Source organism: Triticum dicoccoides, chromosome 6B (assembly GCF_002162155.2).
Source record: "Triticum dicoccoides isolate Atlit2015 ecotype Zavitan chromosome 6B, WEW_v2.0, whole genome shotgun sequence".
NCBI classification, from domain to species: domain Eukaryota; kingdom Viridiplantae; phylum Streptophyta; class Magnoliopsida; order Poales; family Poaceae; genus Triticum; species Triticum dicoccoides.
Window position 1 is genome coordinate 146,659,146 of NC_041391.1, and position 7,056 is coordinate 146,666,201.

Genomic DNA, 7,056 nt, shown 5'->3' on the forward strand with positions numbered 1-7,056 from the left:
GAGGGGGGCGGACCCAGAGCACTGCGGGTTGAATATTCTAAGTGAAAGGGGGTTTTGTGCAAAAACCGAATCGTTTCTCAGACACACACTTAAAAAAGGACCGCGTGTTTATTTCTCAGAAACAGAGGGACTTTTCTATAAAAATGCTGATGACATACAACCAGAAGCCGTAGACGCTTTATTATTATTAGAGAAAGAAAGATAAATTTATTTGTCTTATCATGCCTTAGTTAGGAAGGAATGCGGATAAAGATCCAATGTCTGTATTTTTGCATAATTATCTTTGTGTTATCATGCCTTTGTTAGGCAGGAATGCGGATATATATTAGATAGTTTGTATCTTTGCTTACAACTCGGAGAACACTATTCAGAAAATTACAGGGTCTTCTTTGATGAATTGATTTTGCTCATGCATGACCCATTATACAAAAATTACAGGGTCTTTTTTGATGAATACAGGGAGGACTGCAGCAGCAGGTACTACATTTGAAATGTATACATTTTTCACATTTGTAATTCTTACATCCACCATTCATTGAGAAATCTTTATTAATTACATGATGTAACAACAGGGTTCTTGCTGTGCACGTGTGCATTGGGTTACAATTAATCAAGCTACACTCCAGGTATTACATTACAGACAAGAAAAGGAGTCTCAGAGTACTTTTCGGTGAAGTAAATAAAATTTTGTGGATCTCTTTTGTGCAGTGGGTGACTCATTAAATTTAATGCTCCACAAATACATTTACAGCATTAAGTATTGCTGCCCCAGCCGTGGAGCCACCGAAGCATTCTTTCTTCTGCATTGGACATGATCTGCTATGACTAATTTCACAGCAGCATTTTTTTAGAGGAATTACCACATGTCCATTATTAAAAGGAGCATGTCTTTCTGGTAGTTGCTGCCGCATGGTGCTTGTTTGCGAAACATTATCCTCAGTTGGTGTGACATTCCCAGATAAACGAAGAAGTCATATTCTCGCTGCAATGTGTATATGGTGTCGTATTGCATTTGATGCTACTACAATAACGGAATTAATGTATATCATAGTTTGTTAATAGCTGTTTCAATCCAATGTTTGCAAATCTGACCGATTACAAATTGCTCACACTCAAGTATGTAATTTTGAAGAGAGATCCTCCCTAGTTTTCCATCACAAGGGTTTGAATTGGTACCCTAGGTGGTTGCAAGCCTATTTTTACCAACAAAGACGAACTTTTCGAGAGCACTTCGGGTTTGAAATGGGACGTTGCGTCATTCGGCGCAACGTGGCAGCCAAGCCCTGCCCCGTACCGGTAAATACTATGGAAGCTTGGGTCGTTAGTCTGGTTGGCATACCTTGGAAACTTTGACACGCTCGTGCCATGTCTGAGTCTGACTTCCCATGGCTGAGTCCGACTCATCACTGGCATGGTTGAGTTCGACTCTCCATGGTTGAGTCTTACTCAAGCACGCGATGGTTGTGTCCGACTCCTCTGGCCGAGTCTGACCCACCCCTGCAATGGCCGAACCCGAGCCGAGTTTGACTCACACATGAAGTGATCCAGTCCGACTCCTCTGGTCGAGTACGAATCAACTCATGCAGGCGTTCTCTGGTCGAGTCCAACGGGCCCAAGCAATGGACGAGTCTAGACTCCCCTGGTCGATTCCGACTCACCCTTGCAATGTGTCGGAGTTGAAACCGGTGGATCTCGGGTAGGGGTCCAGAGCTGGTGATCTTGGCTAGATGACAACAGGACAAAGAGGGACACGATGTTTTACCCAGGTTCAAGCCCTCTCGATGTAAAACCCTACGTCTTGCTTCTGTTGTTTTGATCTTGGATGGGGTACAGAATACAAGATGATCTACCTTGAGATTGTATGTGAATGAATCTAACCCTACAGTCTAAACCCCTCGGCTTATATAGGCACCGGGGATACCTAGGGTTACATGTAGGTCCTTTACATCAAGGGATAAACATGTCGATGATTCAAATGTGTCTTGGAGTATGCGCTAAGTCTTTGGAGGATTCCATCTTGAATATGCCGTGGGGCATGGCTAACGTGGCCACTTGTCGGTTGTCTGGGGGTCCTCGGCCCAGCCCATGATTGGGGGCCGACGTGGTTAGCACCCCCTATCCTTGAACCGGTCTTTCAAGCTGAGGGTAGGTTCTCGGACGGCTTGCCCTCTGTTACCGATCTTCGGCCTTGCAAACTGGTTCATCATTTCTTTCCGCATCTCCGTTCATTGTAAAGATACTTTAGTCCAATTATTGATACATCTTGGACATCCAAGGAGCTCCAACCAAGCTCCCCAAGAAGTACTTTTCTTTCATCGGATCCGAAGACCCTATTCATGCCTGGGTAGCTTGATGGGAAAGTTTCCCAGCATTGGCGTGGGTGAGTTGATTAGGTCGCGTCCTGACAACTTAATTTCTGCTCGTCTTTGAGTAGGAGAATGATAACAACAGAATTTTTGATGCGGAATGCTACCTAACATATTTATCCATGGCCAACGAAAGCTTATCCCTCCAAAATTGTATAGTATGGTTATGCTCCATCTTCATCACACAAAATATTTAAATCATGCACAACCCTGGTTTCAGCCAAACAATTGTTTCATACTTTAGTATTCTCAAATCTTTTCAACTTTCACGCAATACATGAGCGTGAGCCATGGACATAGCACTATAGGTGGAATAGAATGGTGATTGTGGAGAAGACAAAAAGAGGGAGATAGTCTCACATCAACTAGGCGTATCAATGGGATATGGAGATGCCCATCATAGATATCAATGCGAGTGAGTAGGCATTGCCATGCAACGGATGCGCTAGAGCTATAAGTTTATGAAAGTTCAAAAAGAAAAACTAAGTGGGTGTGCATCCAACTTGCTTGCTCATGAAGACCTAGGGGGATTTGAGGAAGCCCATCGTTGGAATATACAAGCCAAGTTCTATAATGAAAATTTCTCACTAGTATATGAAAGTGACAAAATAGGAGACTCTCTATCATGAAGATCATGGTGCTACTTTGAAGCACAAGTGTGGAAAAAGGATAGTAACATTGTCCCTTCTCTCTTTTTCTCTCTTTTTTCTTCTTCTTTTTTTCATTTTTTTCTTTGGCTTCTTTGGCTCTTTTTTTATTTGGCTTCTTTGGCCTCTTTTTTTTCCTCACATGGGACAATACTCTAATAATGATGATCATCACACTTCTATTTACTTACAACTCAAAAAATTACAACTCGTAGAACAAAAATATGACTCTATGTGAATGCCTCCGGCGGTGTACCGTGATGTGTAAGGAATCAAGAGTGACATGTATGAAAGAATTATGAAAGGTGGCTTTGACACAAATACGATGTCAACTACATGATCATGCAAAGCAATATGACAATGACGAAACATGTCAAAATAATAAGACTTTGCGTGCCTCTAGTGAACCTGAAATAGAAAAACCTCCTGATAATGATAATGAAGTTTCTATCTCTCATGCTGAAACTCAATCTGGTAATGAACACTCACCTTGTGATAATGAAAAATATAATGATGAGGTTCATGAATACACTCAACCAAATGATAAATAACCACACAATGATGTTGAGATAGAACCAGTTGTTGATCTTGATAACCCACAACCTAAGAATAAAAGATATGATAAAAGAGATTTTTTGTTGCTAGAAAACATGGAAAAGAAAGAGAACCATGGGTTCAAAATCCTATGCCCTTTCCACCTAAGTCAACTAAAGGGAAAGATGATGAAGAATTTGAACGCTTTGCTGAAATGTTGAGGCCAGTTTTTCTGCGAACTCGCTTAACTGATATCTTAAAAATGCCTTCTTATGCAAAGTATATGAAAGACATCATCACCAATAAGAGAAAATACCGGAAGCTGAAATCTCCACTATTCTTTTCTAATTATACTTTTAAAGATGGAGTACCTAACAAACTTGGAGATCTGGGAATACCAACTATACCTTGCTCCATCAAAATAAACTATGTGAAAACTGCTTTATGTGATTTGGGAGCTAGTGTTCGTGTTATGCCTTTCTCTTTATATAAAAGACTTGATTTGAATAAACTCACACCTACCGAAATATCTTTGCAAATGGCTGATAAATCAACTGCCATACCTATCGGTATTTGCGAGGATGTGTCCGTTGTTGTTGCTAATGTTACTATTTTAACTTACTTTGTTATACTTGAGATGCCCGAGGATGACAACATGTCGATTATCCTTGGTAGACCCTTCTTGAATATTGCAGGGGCTGTTATTGACTGCAATAAAAGCAAGGTCACCTTTCATATCAATGGTAATGAGCATATGGTGCACTTTCCGAAGAAACAATTCCAAGTGAATGGTATTAATGTTATTGAAAAATCTCCGACAATCACTATTGGAAGTTTTCAACTACCTCTACCTATTGTTAAAAAGAAATATGAAATGCTTATTGTTGGGGACATTCATATCCCCATTGAGGTAACTTAGTTGATTTACGAAAGTTCTTCGATTTCATATTAATCGAAAGTGGTTGTTAATAAGACTTGATCAACCTTATTAATGGATCATTTTTGAGAGGTATGAAGTTGATGAATTTAGTGAGCACTACCTTCTGTCCCTACTTTTTTTGTTTTATTAGTTAAATAAAATAAAATGCCATGCTTTGTCTGTTTTTTGAGTTTTCCGTGCAATAAAAAATGATCCAAAAATAAAAGTTCTCAAAATGCTCTGAAAATATGATACAATTTTTTCTGAATATTTCTGAATTTCTGGTGCAAATAATATTAGAGGGAGGTGCATCAGGTGGACACAACCCACCTAGGTGCGCCAGAACCCCCCAGGCGCGCCCTGGTGGGTTGTGGTCCCCATGTGGGCCCCCTCACTTACTTCTTCTTCCCACATCACTCCATTCACCTAGAAAAATCACTATCTCTCTCTCTCTCTCGTGTTCTTGCTACAGAAACCACGGATTTCGATCTCTTTGCTCGAAGCTCCATTTTCGAAACTATTTCGGTGATTTGTTGCTTGGTATGTGACTCCTCCATGTGTCTAATTAGTTTTTGTTTTAGTGGTTTATATTTAGAATAATTAGCTACTCTTGGTGCTGCTATAGATGAGCTTGCATGTTGAATTCTTAGAGTTCTGTGTAATTTGAATGCTTGCTATGGCATCTATACATCTCTATGAGTAGTTGCTACCGATTTTGTGAAGTTTTGTTGAGAAAAATTTTGTGGACTAAAAATTTCAGAATTTTGTTCATAGGAAAAGGATGAGTTTATTTAGGAAGTTTGCTTCCAAGAAGAACTCCAAGGGGGTTATTGGGCAGTCATCTGAAAATGATCTCCATACCTCGAGGTTGGCGGAGCCACGGCCGTGCGAGTGGCCGCATAATGCGTTCATGGAAGAGGCCGGAATCCTTCAAGAGTTCACCCAATATGCTGCTAATGCTGGCCTCACCGACTTCATCGCAACTGAATACAAATAGTATCATCTCCTCACAAACTCCTTCGTGCAAAACTTTCACTTTCATTCTAGGAATAATCCCCTTGAGGTGTCATTTAATTTATATGCTGAAAACCACCAGATACCACTTACTGAATTTTGTGATATATGCATGCTTCCTTCTGATGGGGATTTGGTATAGCCTAAGCCCTCAGAGTTTGATGATTTTTACCGTACTCTGACAGTGGGGGATGAGAGAGGAGTATCGGACACCACTGTCGTTAGCTTGCAGTTTCCCGCTATGCATTATTTTGCCTTATTTATTGCAATGTGCTTGCTAGCGAGAGAGAAGGTGGGTTCACTTAGCGCCCCAGACTGTGCTGTTTTGCATCACGCACTTTATGGTGACAACACTTATAGCTTAGGAACTATTGTGGCACGTCACCTTCACCTTAACAGATTCAAGGGTAAAATACATGGGGGCATTGCTACCTCTTGAGCACTGCGTTGGTTTTCCCTTGAAGAGGAAAGGGTGATGCAGTAAAGTAGCGTAAGTATTTCCCTCAGTTTTTGAGAACCAAGGTATCAATCCAGTAGGAGGCTCCTCAAAAGTCCCTCGTACCTACGCAAACAAACAAGAACCTCGCAACCAATGCGATAAAGGGGTTGTCAATCCCTTCATGGTAACTTGCAAAAGTGAGATCTGATAGAGAAAATAAGATAAGATAAATATTTTTGGTATTTTTATGATATAGATTGGAAAGTAAAGATTGCAAATAAAAGTAGATGAGAAACTTATATGATAAAATATAGACCCCGGGGCCATAGGTTTCACTAGTAGCTTCTCTCAAGATAGCATAAGTATTACGGTGGGTGAACAAATAACTGTCGAGCAATTGATAGAAAAGTGCATAGTTATGAGAATATCTAGGCATGATCATGTATATAGGCATCACGTCCGTAACAAGTAGATCGAAACAATTCCGCATCTACTACTAACTCCACACATTGACCGACTCCTGCTGCATCTACATTATTAAGTTCATGAAGAACAGAGTAACGCATTAAGAAAGATGACATGATCTAGAGGGATAAACTCAAACAATATGATATAAACCCCATCTTTTTATCCTTGATGGCAACAATACAATACGTGCCTTGCTGCCCCTGCTGTCACTGGGAAAGGACACCGCAAGATTGAACCCAAAGCTAAGCACTTCTCCCATTGCAAGAAATATCAATCTAGTTGGCCAAACCAAACTGATAATTCGAAGAGACTTGCAAAGATAACCAATCATACATAAAAGAATTCAGAAGAGATTCAAATATTTCTCATAGATAAACTTGATCATAAACCCACAATTCATCGGATCTTGACAAAAACACCGCAAAAAGAGTTACATCGAATAGATCTCCAAGAAGATTGAGGAGAACTTTGTATTGAGATTCAAAGAGAGAGAAGAAGCCATCTAGCTAATAACTATGGACCCGAAAGTCTGTGGTAAACTACTCACAACTCACCGGAGAGGCCTTGCAGATGATGTAGAGGCCCTCCGTGGTCGATTCCCCCTCCGGCGGAGCGCCGACAAAGGCTCCAAGATGGGATCTCGTGGATATAGAAGGTTGTGGCGGTGGA